Genomic DNA, 14,742 nt, shown 5'->3' with positions numbered 1-14,742 from the left:
CATCTTTGGTATGGTGTCGTGACGAGAATTTCTTCAAGTGCAACTATCATTTTGCCAAGGAGTGAGCTACGAAGAACAGGAACGAACTCGGACTTAACTTCAACCCTGGTCCGTCTGCTCCAAGGCCGAATGGCACACATGACGCAAGTCCCAATGTCATCGGCCCCTTCACAAGCCTCGATGGGCTCCTCTCCCACATTGCTGCTTAGAGGGCCATCATGGATCAATCTGCTGATGACGCTGACTCTAAAGAAGTGCCAGCACCACCAAAGCAAAAGAGGAAACCAAAGGCTTCAAAGCCCTCTGCTGCACCAACCGCTTCAACTATGAAGCCATTGGCCACTGCACCTCCTGAACCCAGTGTGCAGTCTGAATACCTGTCTCGCATGTCCAAGAGGACCAAGAAGCCCAAGAAAGTTTCTGGGAATGACTTGACTCCTGCTGCCATTCTGCGCAACGAGGAAGACACCATTGATCTGTCCAGCGATGAAGATCTTGGTGATGAAGCTCTAGAAATGTTGATCAAGAGCAAGCAAGAGGCGGAGATCTTTAATGATCTGCCTTCTTTGATGTTGATATCTTGAACAACTTCATCGATGAATGGTTTGATGACCTGAGCATCAGTATTGATGACCTTCAGCTGCCCGTGGACATCAACGTCACATTCCATGGAGCCATTGCCAATGAATTGGCCTTGGCTCGGAAAAGAGTCGAGCTCAAGACCAAGATTGATCATGAGAAGGCGCATTTCAAGAAGCGCATGGCCAAGCTCAGCGTGGCTGATGGGTGAAGATTGATCGTGAGAAGGCGCATTTCAAGAAGCACATTTGAATGTTGAGGTTCATAGCCTCTCAAGACAACAACTACTTTACCTTTTTGTAAGTGCATCTAGTGCCACCTCTAGTTGGTTATGGAGTATTGACGACAAACTTTGTTAAGGGACTAATGTGTTTGTGAGAATTGCAGGATAACACAGGTAGTAGTCCCATATTGATTCGATTTACCTACTAGAGATGACCCCTAAAAATGTGTGAAGACAATGGTGGTTCGTGAAGACTTTCACGATTAAGATTATGACATGTGAAGACATTCATATGAAGACTATGGAGTGCGAAGACATAGCTGTTTTGTAGTTTCCTTTTCTTCTTTGTTGAGTCATTGGAACCACCATACTGTTAAGTGGGGTCCAAGTGAACAAAGTCAGAGTGACAGAAGTGATGCTCAACAAAATCCTATGTCTTCGAGCGAAGACAATGAGAGCAAATCTTATCCAGAGCTGAATGAGTCAGCTTTACTTGTAGCCCAAGTCAAGCTGCCGCGTGTGTTTGAAATCCGACTGTTGGGCACGTGTCAGTTCCTTAGTGACCCAGGGTCATTTCGGACAAATCAAGTCGGGTTGCCTCCTGGCTATAAATAGCCCACCCCCTACACCATAAATTGGTGGCTGCTCAGAATTAGTGCACGGCTTTTGTCGGTTGAGAGTAACCCACCTCCGAAGCATTTGGGAGAGAGAGAGATCCTTGCGAGGACAAAGCCCTAAACACCCAGAGCCAAAAAGTGTTAGTCATCACTGAAGTCTTTCTGTCTGCATGACCTGAAGACTTGTTACACTTGAGGACTGTGAATCCTCCAGCCGGTTAGGCATTGCGTTCTGAGGATCCAAGAGTCATTGTGGATCATCGGTGGACGAAGTCTGTGAAGGTTTGGAAGTCTACCTTGAAGACTTACCAGAGTGATTGGGCAAGGACTGGGTGTCCTTAGCTCAAGGGGAATAAGGTGAAGACGCGGTCTTCTAAGTTAAATCTCAGCCTCCCTAACCAGACGTACAATTGTCATAGCAACTGGAACTGGTCTACCAAATCGTTGTCTTCACCAAGCAACTGGTTCTATCCTTCACTTCCCTTTACTTTACAGTTTGTCTTCGTGAAGTCATTTCTTGCTTGTATGATCTAATTGACTTCACTGAGTGAAGATTATTTACTGTTTGGTTTCATACTATCCTCCATCCTGATCTATACTACCTAGCTGCTGATAGTCTTCGTGCTTTCACTTCATTGCATACTTGACTATGGCTTGTATAGTGTAGTCTACCTTTCGCTGCATATCAATAGTTTCATTTCTATTGTTTGTCTTCAAAGACCTCATGGTTTGAATACTTGCATAAAAATCGCCTATTCACCCCCTCCCTCTAGTCGATAACTAGCACTTTCAACTGGTATCAGAGCAAGGTGCTCCCTTGTTCTATGTGATTTGGTTTAACCACCTGGAGTTTTAGCTATGTCGACTGCAGGGATAATCAAGGTCTCCGCTGCGTGCCCTGTCTTTGTTGGCACTGATTACCCCTACTGGAAGAACAAGATGTGCATGCATCTCGAAGCCTTTGACGTCGACCTCTGGTATGTCGTCAAGAATGGCGTTCCCAGTGTTGGTGAAGGTGTCACCACTGCTGATGTCAAGACGTTCATTCAACTGGATTCGACTGCCAAGAACATCATCTGTGGTCATCTGACCAAAGGACAGTACGGCCGTTTGAGTGCACTGGAAACTGCAAAGCTAGTCTTGGACTGGCCTTCCAAGGTCAACTAGCTGGTGTCTCAACTCAGAGAGATTCAAGGATTGATGTTCTTCGCAACCTCTTCAACCGCTTCAAAAGAAACAACAATGAGAATGTCCAGATCACATTCGATCGCCTCACTAATATCACAAATGAGCTTCGAGCACTTGGCGCCACTGAGATCACCAAGCACGAAATCGTCAAGAAGCTCCTGAGATCACTTGACAGCTCATTCGACACTTTGGCCTTGTTGATTCAAGAATGTCCTGACTTCAAGACTCTCGATCCGTCTGGCATGCTTGAGAGGCTCAACACACATGAGTTTCAATTATCCGAGAAGAGAGATATCTATGGCCCCAACTATGGCCGAACCTGAGCTTTGAAGGCAAAGGTTGTGTCCTCATCTGAAGAAGAATTTGACTGCAGTTCTAGGGATCCTGAATACATTGGGAGGGAGCTAGCTATGCTCGTGAAGAAGTTCCAGGAGTTCTCCAAGAAGAAAGATTTCAGAAAGTCTTCAAGATCCAGCTCAAGAAATGATGAAGCTTCTTCTCGTGACTACAAGAAGAGAACATGCTACAAATGCAAGAAACCCGGTCACTACATATCTGAGTGTCCTCAATGGGACAATGAGACCAAGAAGAACAAGAAGAAGAAGAAGAAGAGCAAATAATATGATTCTGATGACAAGAAGAAGAAAAAATCCTCAAAGTCTTCATCAAAGCCTTCATCATACAAGAAGAGCTCATCAAGCAAGGCTCGTGCGTTTGTTGGCAAGGAGATGGATCCAGAGGAGGGGTCTTCTTTTGAGGAGGCGGAGGTGGAGTCAGAGGAGGAGTCAGATTCAGGCGTGGCGAGCCTGGATCTAGCTTCAGCCTATGTCGCCAAGTCCATCTTCAACACTGAAGACAATGACATCATCGCCAATGCTGATGTTGATGATGAGGATGACTCTGCTCCTACCTACTGCTTCATGGCACGTGGTGCTAGGGTAAACTCACGCGATGCTTACTTTCAAACATATAGTGAAGATGACTCTAAATGTGAATCTAAACCTAGCTACAAAACTGAAGGAAATATGCCCTGAAGGCAATAATAAAGTTGTTATTTATATTTCCTTATATCATGATAAATGTTTATTATTCATGCTAGAATTGTATTAACCGGAAACTAAGTACATGTGTGAAAATACATAGACAAACAGAGTGTCCCTTGTATGCCTCTACTTAACTAGCTTGTTAATCAAAGATGGTTAAGTTTCCTAGCCATGGACATGTGTTGTCATTTGATGAATGGGATCACATCATTAGAGAATGATGTGATGGACTAGACCCATCCGTTAGCTTAGCACTATGATCGTTTAGTTTATTGCTATTGCTTTCTTCATGACTTATACATGTTCCTATGACTATGAGATTATGCAACTCCCGAATACCGGAGGAACACCTTGTGTGCTATCAAACGTCACAACGTAACTGGGTGATTATAAAGATGCTCTACAGGTGTCTCCGATGGTGTTTGTTTAGTTGGCATAGATCGAGATTAGGATTTTTCACTTCGTGTATCGGAGAGGTATCTCTGGGCCCTCCCGGTAATGCACAATGCTACCTCTTGAGCATGCGTTGGTTTTCCCTTGAAGAGGAAAGGGTGATGCAGCAAAGTAGCATAAGTATTTCCCTCAGTTTTTTAGCACCAAGGTATCAATCTAGTAGGAGATAACATGCAAGTCACCTAGTACCTGCACAAACAATCAAGAACTTTGCAACCAACGCGATAAAAGGGGTTGTCAATCCCTTCACGGGCACTTGCAAAAGTGAGATCTGATAATGATAATAAGATAAATATTTTTGGTATTTTTGTTGTATATATTGAAAAGTAAAGATTACAAAATAAAATAAATAGTAAACTAGAATTGTAGATCAGAAACTTATATGATATAAAATAGACCCGGGGGCCATAGGTTTCACTAGTGGCTTCTCTCATGATAGCATGTATTATGGTGGGTCACTACTAGGGAAAAGCTTATAGGCAGACGCTCACTCGTAGCGAGGGTTTATATCCCTCGCTACTGCTACTTACTAGTAGCGCGTGTTTTTACACCTCGCTACTACTAAGTTGATAGTAGTAGTGCGGTTTTATACCCCCCACTACTACTAAGTATGAGGTAGGTGAAGTCCCCATCTCCTCGGCCAAATCACTCCTCTCTCCCTCACTCTCCCCCTCTCTCCCACCCCCTTCTCCTCCCAACCATGATTCCCATCCTCACCCACCGCCGCTGCCGATCTCACACCTCGGCACCTTCCCCAAATTCAGTGACCTCCTCTCCCTGTCGGGGCCGCCGGTTCCGACACGGAGGGTGGCGGCGGCATCCAGAGGGACGGCAACGAGGGTTCCGTGGAGATGGCCAAGGACGATGGCGGTGAGAGCTCTGCTTCCAGCGATGCGCGCCGCTGACTCATCTCCCACCATGCGATGCGCACATCGCGTCCTCTGTTTCGGCCTCGGGGTCGCTGACTGGCTTGCGTGTTTGACGGGCCCTGCAGATTCTGATGCGGGGGAGGACGACGAGGAGGAGGAGCGGCAGCAGAAGTAGCAGGACGAGCACGAGCAGCTTCATCTAGGTTTCGAGCATAGGCTCCAACTTCGGCGGCCACCAGTGAGTTCCTCCTCCTACTCCTCTATATCTCTCTCTTCCTCATTCAAATAATTTTCTCTTCTTTTGTAGCAGCAGGAGATGAGAGGTGCGGGAACGAGTTGGGTAGGGAGCCACCATCACGAAGGAAAATTTCATCCCCTCCAGGACGAGCAGTAGCCATGGTTGGAGAGGATGATGAAGATCGGCAGCAGCAACCATCGATGGAATTTTTTTAATTCCCAATTAGTTAGTAGTAGTGCGGGGCCTTGACCCGCGCTACAACTAAGTAGTAGTAGCGCGGGCGTCAACCACGCTACTACTATCAGAAGTAGCAGTAGCGAGGGTTATACACGCGCTACGGCTACAAGTTAGCTGCGGCGCCGTATTAGTAGCGCAGGCACCCACGCTACTGATACACCCAAAACACGCGCTACTGCTAGGCTTTTCCCTAGTGGTGGGTGAACAAATTACTGCCGAGCAATTGATAGAAAAGTGCATAGTTATGAGAATATCTAGGCATGATCATGAACATAGGCATCACGTCCGTGTTAAGTAGACCAAAACGATTCTGCATCTACTACTATTACTCCACACATCTACCGCTATCCAGCATGCATCTAGAGTATTAAGTTCATAAGAACAGAGTAATGCTTTAGGCAAGATGACATGATGTAGAGGGATAAACTCAAGCAATATGATATAAACCCCATCTTTTTATCCTCGATGGCAACAATACAATACGTGACTTGCTGCCCCTACTATCACTGGGAAAGGACACCGCAAGATTGAACCCAAAGCTAACCACTTCTCCCATTGCAAGAAAGATCAATCTAGTAGGCCAAACTAAACCGATAATTCGAAGAGACTTGCAAAGATATCAAATCATGCATATAAGAATTCAGAGAATAACCAAATATTATTCATAGATAAACTTGATCATAAACCCACAATTCATTGGATCTTGGAAAACACACCGCAAAAGAATATTACATCGAATAGATCTCCAAGAATAACGAGGAGAACTTTGTATCGAGAACCAAAGAGAGAGAAGAAGCCATCTAGCTAATAACTATGGACCCGAAGGTCTGTGGTAAACTATGCACGCATCATCAGAGAGGCTATGGTGTTGATGTAGAAGCCCTCCATGATCGATTCCCCCTCCGACAGATCGCCGGAAAAGGTCCCCAGATGGGATCTCACGGGCACAGAAGGTTGCGGTGGTGGAAAAGTGGTTTTGTGGATCCCTGGATGTTTTTAGGGTATAAGAGTATATATAGGCGAAAGAAGTACGTCGGTGGTGCTACGAGGGGCCCACGAGGGTGGGGGCGCGCCTACCCCCTGGGCGCGCCCTCCTACCTCTTGGCCGCCTCGTTGCATCTCTGACTTCCACTCCAAGTATCCTGGATGATGTTTGTTCCAAGAAAGATCCTTGCAAAGGTTTCGTTCTGTTTGGATTCCATTTGATATTCCTTTTCTGCCAAACACTGAAATTGGCAAAAAAACAGAAACCGACACTGGGCCTCCGGTTAATAGGTTAGTCCCAAAATAATATAAAAGTGCATATTAAAGCCCATTAAACATCCAAAACAGATAATATAATAGCATGGAACAATAAAAAATTATAGATATGTTGGAGACGTATCAGCATCCCCAAGCTTAATTCCTGCTCGTCCTCGAGTAGGTAAATGATAAAAATAGAATTTTTGATGTGGAATGCTTCCTAACATAATTTTCAATGTAATTTTCTTTATTGTGGCATGAATATTCAGATCTGAAAGATTCAAGACAAAAGTTTAATATTGACATAAAAATAATAATAATTCAAGCATACTAACCAAGCAATTATGTCTTCTCAAAATAACATAGCCAAAGAAAGCTCATCCCTACAAAATCATATAGTTTGGCCATGCTTCATTTTCGTCACACAAAATGCTCCCATCATGCACAACCCCGATGACAAGCCAAGCAATTGTTTCATACGCAATACATGAGCGCGAGCCATGGACATAGCACTATAGGTGGAATAGAATATGATGATGGAGGTTGTGTGGAGAAGACAAAAAAGGAGAAGGTCTCACATCGATGCAGCTATTCATCGGGCTATGGATATTCCCATCAATTGATGTCAATGCGAGGAGCAGGGATTGCTATGCAACGGATGCACTAGAGCTATAAATGTATGAAAACTCAACAAAAGAAACTAAGTGGGTGTGCATCCAACTTGCTTGCTCACGAAGACCTAGGGCATTTTGAGGAAGCCCATTGTTGGAATATACAAGCCAAGTTCTATAATGAAAATTCCCACTAGTATAAGAAAGTGACAAAATAAGAGACTCTCTATCATGAAGATCATGGTGCTACTTTGAAGCACAAGTGTGGAAAAAGGATAGTAACATTGCCCCTTCTATCTTTTTCTCTCATTTTTTGGGCCTTCTCTTTTTTTATTTGGCCTTTATCTATTTTTTTCCTCGCATGGGACAATGCTCTAATAATGATGATCATCACACTTCTATTTATTTACAATTCAAAATTTACAACTCGATACTAGAACAAAATATGACTCTATATGAATGCCTCTGGCAGTGTACCAGGATGTGCAATGATTCAAGAGTGACATATATATATAAATTATGAGCGGTGGCTTTGCCACAAATACGATGTCAACTACATGATCATGCAAGGCGATATGATAATGATGAAGCGTGTCATAATAAATGGAACGGTGGAAAGTTGCATGGCAATATATCTCAGAATGGCTATGGAAATGCTATAATAGGTAGGTATGGTGGCTGTTTTGAGGAAGATATAAGGAGGCTTATGTGTTATAGAGCGTATCATATCACGGGGTTTGGATGCACCGGCGAAGTTTGCACCAACTCTCGAGGTGGGAAAGGGCAATGCACGGTACCGAAGAGGCTAGCAATGATGGAAGGATGAGAGTGCGTATTATCCATGGACTCAACATTAGTCATAAAGAACTCACATACTTATTGCAAAAATCTACAAGTCATCAAAAACCAAGCACTACGCGCATACTCCTAGGGGGTAGATTGGTAGGAAAAGACCATCGCTCGTGCCCAACCGCCACTCATAAGGAGGGCAATCAAAGAAACACCTCATGCTTCAAATTTGTTACACAATGGTTACCATATGTGTATGCTACGGGACTTGCAAACCTCAACACAAGTATTTCTCAAATTTACAAATACTCAACTAGCATGACTCTAATATCACCATCTTCATATCTCAAAACAATCATCAAGTATCAAACTTCTCATAGTGTTCAATGCACACTATATGAAAGTTTTTATTATACCCATCTTGGATGCCTATCATATTATGACTAATTTCATAACCAAAGCAAATTACCATGCTGTTCTAAAATACTATCAAAGTAATATAAGTGAAGCATGAGAGATCAATAATTTCTATAAAATAAAACCACCATCGTGCTCTAAAAAGATATAAGTGAAGCACTAGAGCAAAATTATCTAGCTCAAAAGATATAAGTAAAGCACATAGAGTATTCTAATAAATTCCGATTCATGTGTGTCTCTCCCAAATGGTGTGTACAGCAAGGATGATTGTGGTAAACTAAAAATCAAAGACTCAAATCATACAAGATGCTCCAAGCAAAACACATATCATGTGGTGAATAAAAATATAGCGTCAAGTAAAGTTAATGATAGATGAAGACGAAAGAGGGGATGCCTTCCGGGGCATCCCCAAGCTTAGGCTTTTGTTTGTCCTTGAATTTTACCTTGGGGTGCCTTGTTCATCCCCAAGCTTAGGCTCTTGCCACTCCTTGTTCCAAAATCCATCAAATCTTTACCCAAAACTTGAAAACTTCACAACACAAAACTCATCAGAAAATCATGAACCCTGTTAGTATAAGAAAACAAATCACCACTTTAAGGTATTGTAATGAACTCATTATTTATTTATATTGGTGTTAAACCTACTGTATTCCAACTTCTCTATGGTTCATACCCCCCAATACTAGCCATAGATTCATCAAAATAAGCAAACAACACGCGAAAAACAGAATCTGTCAAAAACAGAACTGTCTGTAGCAATCTAGAGGTTTCGAATACTTCTGTAACTCCAAAAATTCTGAAAAATTAGCACGACCTAAATAATTTGTATATTGATATACTGCAGTTGGAATTAATTTTTTATCGCTCTCTGGTAAAAAATAAAAATTATTATAGTGAGCGCATACTTTATGTTTTTTATCAACAAGATCAAACAACAATCACCCAAGAAGATCCTAAAGGCTTTACTTGGCACAAACACTAATTAAAACATAAAAAACACAATCATAAAAGAGAATAGATGATTTATTTATTACTAAACAGGAACAAAAGTAAAGAACAAAAATAAAATTGGGTTGCCTCCCAACAAGCGCTATCGTTTAACGCCCCTAGCTAGGCATAAAAGCAAGAATATATCTAAGTATTGTCATCTTTGGTATTTATCTTTTTAATAGGGTTATGCTCGGATCCGGGAGGTTCCTTACGTTTCCCTTCATACTCGGAGATCTTTAGATCTAGAGCATCCAACCGCTTATTGCAAAGAGTGATCAACATATTTATGCGGTGAAGGTTCCCACTAACATTTTTAAGAGGCTCAAGAGATTTTTGCAAAATTTTAGTTACTTCGCATATTTTCTCAAAAAATTGGGTTCCTTCTTGAGTATGATGGAGTCCCTTTTGTGGGGGTAGTACTCCTATTATTCCCTCTATAATCTCATACACAATACTGGGACCAACATCAATAAAACTCCCTTTAGTGGCAAATCCAAGAGTTGTCTATGAGACATGGTTAGACCAACATAAAAATTGCGAAGTAAAATCTTGAAATCTCCCCCTATAGTGCAATTACGATAGGACTCTATCATCCTGTACCAAGCATCTTTTAAGTTTTCTCCTTGTCTTTGTTTGAAGTGAAGAACTTCAAAATCGGGAGACAAAGGAACAGATGGAGGGTTCGCCATGAAGACGAAACAAACGATCTAACACATGGACACACAAGAGGCAAGCGAAAAGAGGGGAACGGAAAAAGGGGCGAATAAAACAGCAAAGGTGAAGTGGGGGAGAGGAAAATGAGAGGCAAATGGCAAATAATGTAATGTGAGGGAGACGAGTTTGTGATGGGTACTTGGTATGTCTTGACTTGAGCGTAGATCTCCCCGGCAACGACGCCAGAAATCCTTCTTGCTACCTCTTGAGCATGCGTTGGTTTTCCTTTGAAGAGGAAAGGGTGATGCAGCAACGTAGCGTAAGTATTTCCCTCAGTTTTTGAGAACCAAGGTATCAATCCAGTAGGAGATAACACGCAAGTCACCTAGTCCCTGCACAAACAATCAAGAACCTTGCAACCAACGCGATAAAGGGGTTGTCAATCCCTTCACGGCCACTTGCAAAAGTGAGATCTAATAATGATAATAAGATAAATATTTTTGGTATTTTTGTTTTATAGATTGAAAAGTAAAGATTGCAAAATAAAATAAATAGTAAACTAGAATTGTAGATCGGAAACTTATATGATATAAAATAGACTCAGGGGCCATAGGTTTCACTAGTGGCTTCTCTCATGATAGCATGTATTACAGTGGGTGAACAAATTATTGTCGAGCAATTGATACAAAAGCGCATAGTTATGAGAATATCTAGGCATGATCATGAACATAGGCATCACGTCCGTGTTAAGTAGACCAAAACGATTCTGCATCTACTACTATTACTCCACACATAGACCGCTATCCAACAAGCATCTACAGTATTAAGTTCATAAGAACAAAGTAATGCTTTAGGCAAGATGACATGATGTAGAGGGATAAACTCAAGCAATATGATATAAACCCCATATTTTTATCCTCGATGGCAACAATACAATATGTGCCTCGCTGCCCCTACTGTCACTGGGAAAGGACACCGCAAGATTGAACTCAAAGCTAACCACTTCTCCCATTGCAAGAAAGATCAATCTAGTAGGCCAAACTAAACCGATAATTCGAAGAGACTTGCAAAGATATCAAATCATGCATATAAGAATTCAGAGAAGAACCAAATATTGTGCACAGATAAACTTGATCATAAACCCACAATTCATCGGATCTCGGCAAACACACCGCAAAAGAATATTACATCGAATAGATCTCCAAGAACATCGAGGGGAACTTTGTATTGAGAACCAAAGAGAGAGAAGAAGCCATCTAGCTAATAACTATGGACCCGAAGGTCTGTGGTAAACTACTCACACATCATCGGAGAGGCTATGGTGTTGATGTAGAAGCCCTCCGTGATCGATTCCCCCTCCGTCAGATCACCGAAAAAGGTACCCAAATGGGATCTCACGGGTACAGAAGGTTGCAGCGGTGGAAAAGTGGTTGTGTGGCTCCCCTGGATGTTTTTAGGGTATAAGAGTATATATATAAGTGAAAGAAGTACGTGGGTGGAGCTACGAAGGGCCCACGATGGTGGGGGCGCTACTACCCCCCTGGGCGCGCCCTCCTACCTCGTGGCTGCCTCGTTGTGTCTCTGACTTCCACTCCAAGTCTCCTGGATGCCATTTGTTCCAAGAAAGATCCTTGCAAAGGTTTCGTTCCGTTTGGATTCCATTTGATATTCCTTTTCTGCGAAACACTGAAATAGGCAAAAACAGAAACTGGCACTGGGCCTCCGGTTAATAGGTTAGTCCCAAAAATAATATAAAAGTGCATATTAAAGCCCTTAAACATCCAAAACAGATAATATAATAGCATGGAACAATAAAAAATTATAGATACGTTGGAGACGTATCACACATCACTATGAGCCTTGCAAGAAATGTGACTAATGAGTTAGTCACGGGATGAAGCATTACAGAACGAGTAAAGAGACTTGCCAGTGACGAGATTGAACTAGGTATAATGATACTGACGATCGAATCCCAGGCAAGTAACATACGAAGGACAAAGAGAACAAAGTATGTTGTTATGCGGCTTGACCGATAAAGATCTTCGTAGAATATGTAGGAACCAATATGAGCATCCAGGTTCCACTATTGGTTATTGACCGGAGATGAGTCTCGATCATGTCTACATAGTTCTCGAACCCGTAGGGTCCGCACGCTTAACGTTCGATGACGATATGTATTATGAGTTATGTGATTTGATGTACCAAAGATTGTTCGGAGTCCCGAATGAGATATATGTATTATGATGAGGAGTCTCAAAATGGTCGAGACATAAAGATTGATATATTGGAAGGTTATGTTTGGACTCCAGAAAGGTTTCACATAAGTTCGGGCATTTTCCGGAGTACCCGTGGGGTTACCGGAACCCCCCGGGGGGTTAATGGGCCTTCATGGGCCCTAGTGGAAGAGAGGAGGCGCGCACCCCCCAAGCCCAATCCAAATTGGGTTAGGGTTTGGGGGGCCCTTTCCTTCTCTCTCTCTTCCTCTTCCTTCTTCTCCTACTTGGACTACGAAAGGGGGAAAACCTACTCCTACTAGGAGTAGGAATCGCCCCCCCTTGGGCGCGCCCCTTGAGGCCGGCCATACTCCCCCCCTCCTTTATATACGGGGGAGGGGGCACCCCATAGACACACAAGTTGATCTTTAGCCGTGTGCGGTGCCCCCCTCCACAGTTTCCCACCTCGGTCATATTGTCGTAGTGCTTAGGCGAAGCCCTGCGTCGGTAACTTCATCATCACCGTCAACACGCCGTTGTGCTGACGGAACTCACCCTCGGCCTCAGCTAGATCAAGAGTACGAGGGATGTCACCGAGACGAACATGTGCAGATCGCAGAGGTGTTGTGCGTTCGGTACTTGATCGGTTGAATCGCGAAGACGCTCGACTACATCAACCGCGTTACTTAACGCTTCCGCTTTCGGTTTACGAGGGTACGTAGACACACTCTCCCCTCTCATTGATATGCATCTCCTAGATAGATCTTGCGTGATCGTAGGAAGTTTTTTGAAATACCGCGTTCTCCAACAGTGGCATCCAAGTCGGGTCTATGCGTAGATGTTATATGCACGAGTAGAACACAAAGAGTTGTGGGCGATAATAGTCATACGTCTTACCAGCATGTCATACTTTGATTCGGCGGTATTGTTAGATGAAGTGGCCTAGACCGACATTACATGAACGCGTTCATGAGACTGGTTCTACCGACGTGCTTTGCACACAGGGGGCAAGTGGGTGTCTATTTCTCCGGCTTTAGTTGAATCAAGTGTGACTATGGCCGGTCCTTGTTGAAGGTTAAACCATCACACTTGACAAAAAATCATTTTGGTTTTGATGCGTAGGTAAGAACGGTTCTTGCTAAGCCCGTAGTAGCCACGTAAAACTTGCAACAACAAAGTAGAGGACGTCTAACTTGTTTTTGCAGGGTATGTTGTGATGTGATATGGTCAAGACGTGATTATATAAATTGTTGTATGAGATGATCATGTTTTGTAACACAGTTATCGGCAACTGGCAGGAGCCATATAGTTGTCGCTTTATTGTATGAAATGCAATCGCCATGTAATTGCTTTACTTTATCACTAAGCGGTAGCAATAGTCGTAGAAACAATAGTTGGCGAGACGACAACGATGCTACTATGGAGATCAAGGTGTCAAGTCGGTGACGATGGTGATCATGACGGTGCTTCGGAGATGGAGATCAAAGGCACAAGATGATGATGGCCATATCATATCACTTATATTGATTGCATGTGATGTTTATCCTTTATGCATCTTATTTTGCTTAGTACGACGGTAGCATTATAAGATGATCTCTCACTAAATTTCAAGGTATAAGTGTTCTCCTTGAGTATGCACCATTGCTACAGTTCGTCATGCCGAGACACCACGTGATGATCGGGTGTGATAAGCTCTACGTTCACATACAACGGGTGCAAGCCAGTTTTGCACAAGTAGAATATTCAGATTAAACTTGACGAGCCTAGCAAATGCAGATATGGCCTCAGAACACTGAGACCGAAAGGTCGAGCATGGATCATATAGTAGATATGATCAACATAGTGATGTTCACCATTGAAAACTACTCCATCTCACGTGATGATCAGACATGGTTTAGTTGATATGGATCACGTGATCACTTAGATGATTAGAGGGATGTCTATCTAAGTGGGAGTTCTTAAGTAATATGATTAATTGAACTTTAATTTATCATGAACTTAGTACCTGATAGTATTTTTCATATCTATGTTGTTGTAGATAAATGGCTCGTGCTACTGTTCCTTTGAATTTTAATGCGTTCCTAGAGAAAGCTAAGTTGAAAGATGATGCTAGAAACTACACGGATTGGGTCCGTAACTTGAGGATTGTCCTCATTGTTGCCCAGAAGAATTACGTCCTGGAAGCACCGCTAGGTGCAAGGCCCGCTGCAGGAGCAACACCAGATGTTATGAACGTCTGGCAGAGCAAAGCTGATGACTACTCGATAGTTCAGTGTGCCATGCTTTATGGCTTAGAATCGGGACTTCAAAGACGTTTTGAACGTCATGGAGCATATGAGATGTTCCAGGAGTTGAAGTTAATATTTCAAGCAAATGCCC

This window comes from Triticum urartu, chromosome 5A, assembly GCF_056163025.1.
Source record: "Triticum urartu cultivar PI428250 chromosome 5A, HENAU_Tu73, whole genome shotgun sequence".
NCBI classification, from domain to species: domain Eukaryota; kingdom Viridiplantae; phylum Streptophyta; class Magnoliopsida; order Poales; family Poaceae; genus Triticum; species Triticum urartu.
Note: the sequence above shows the minus strand (reverse complement) of the source record.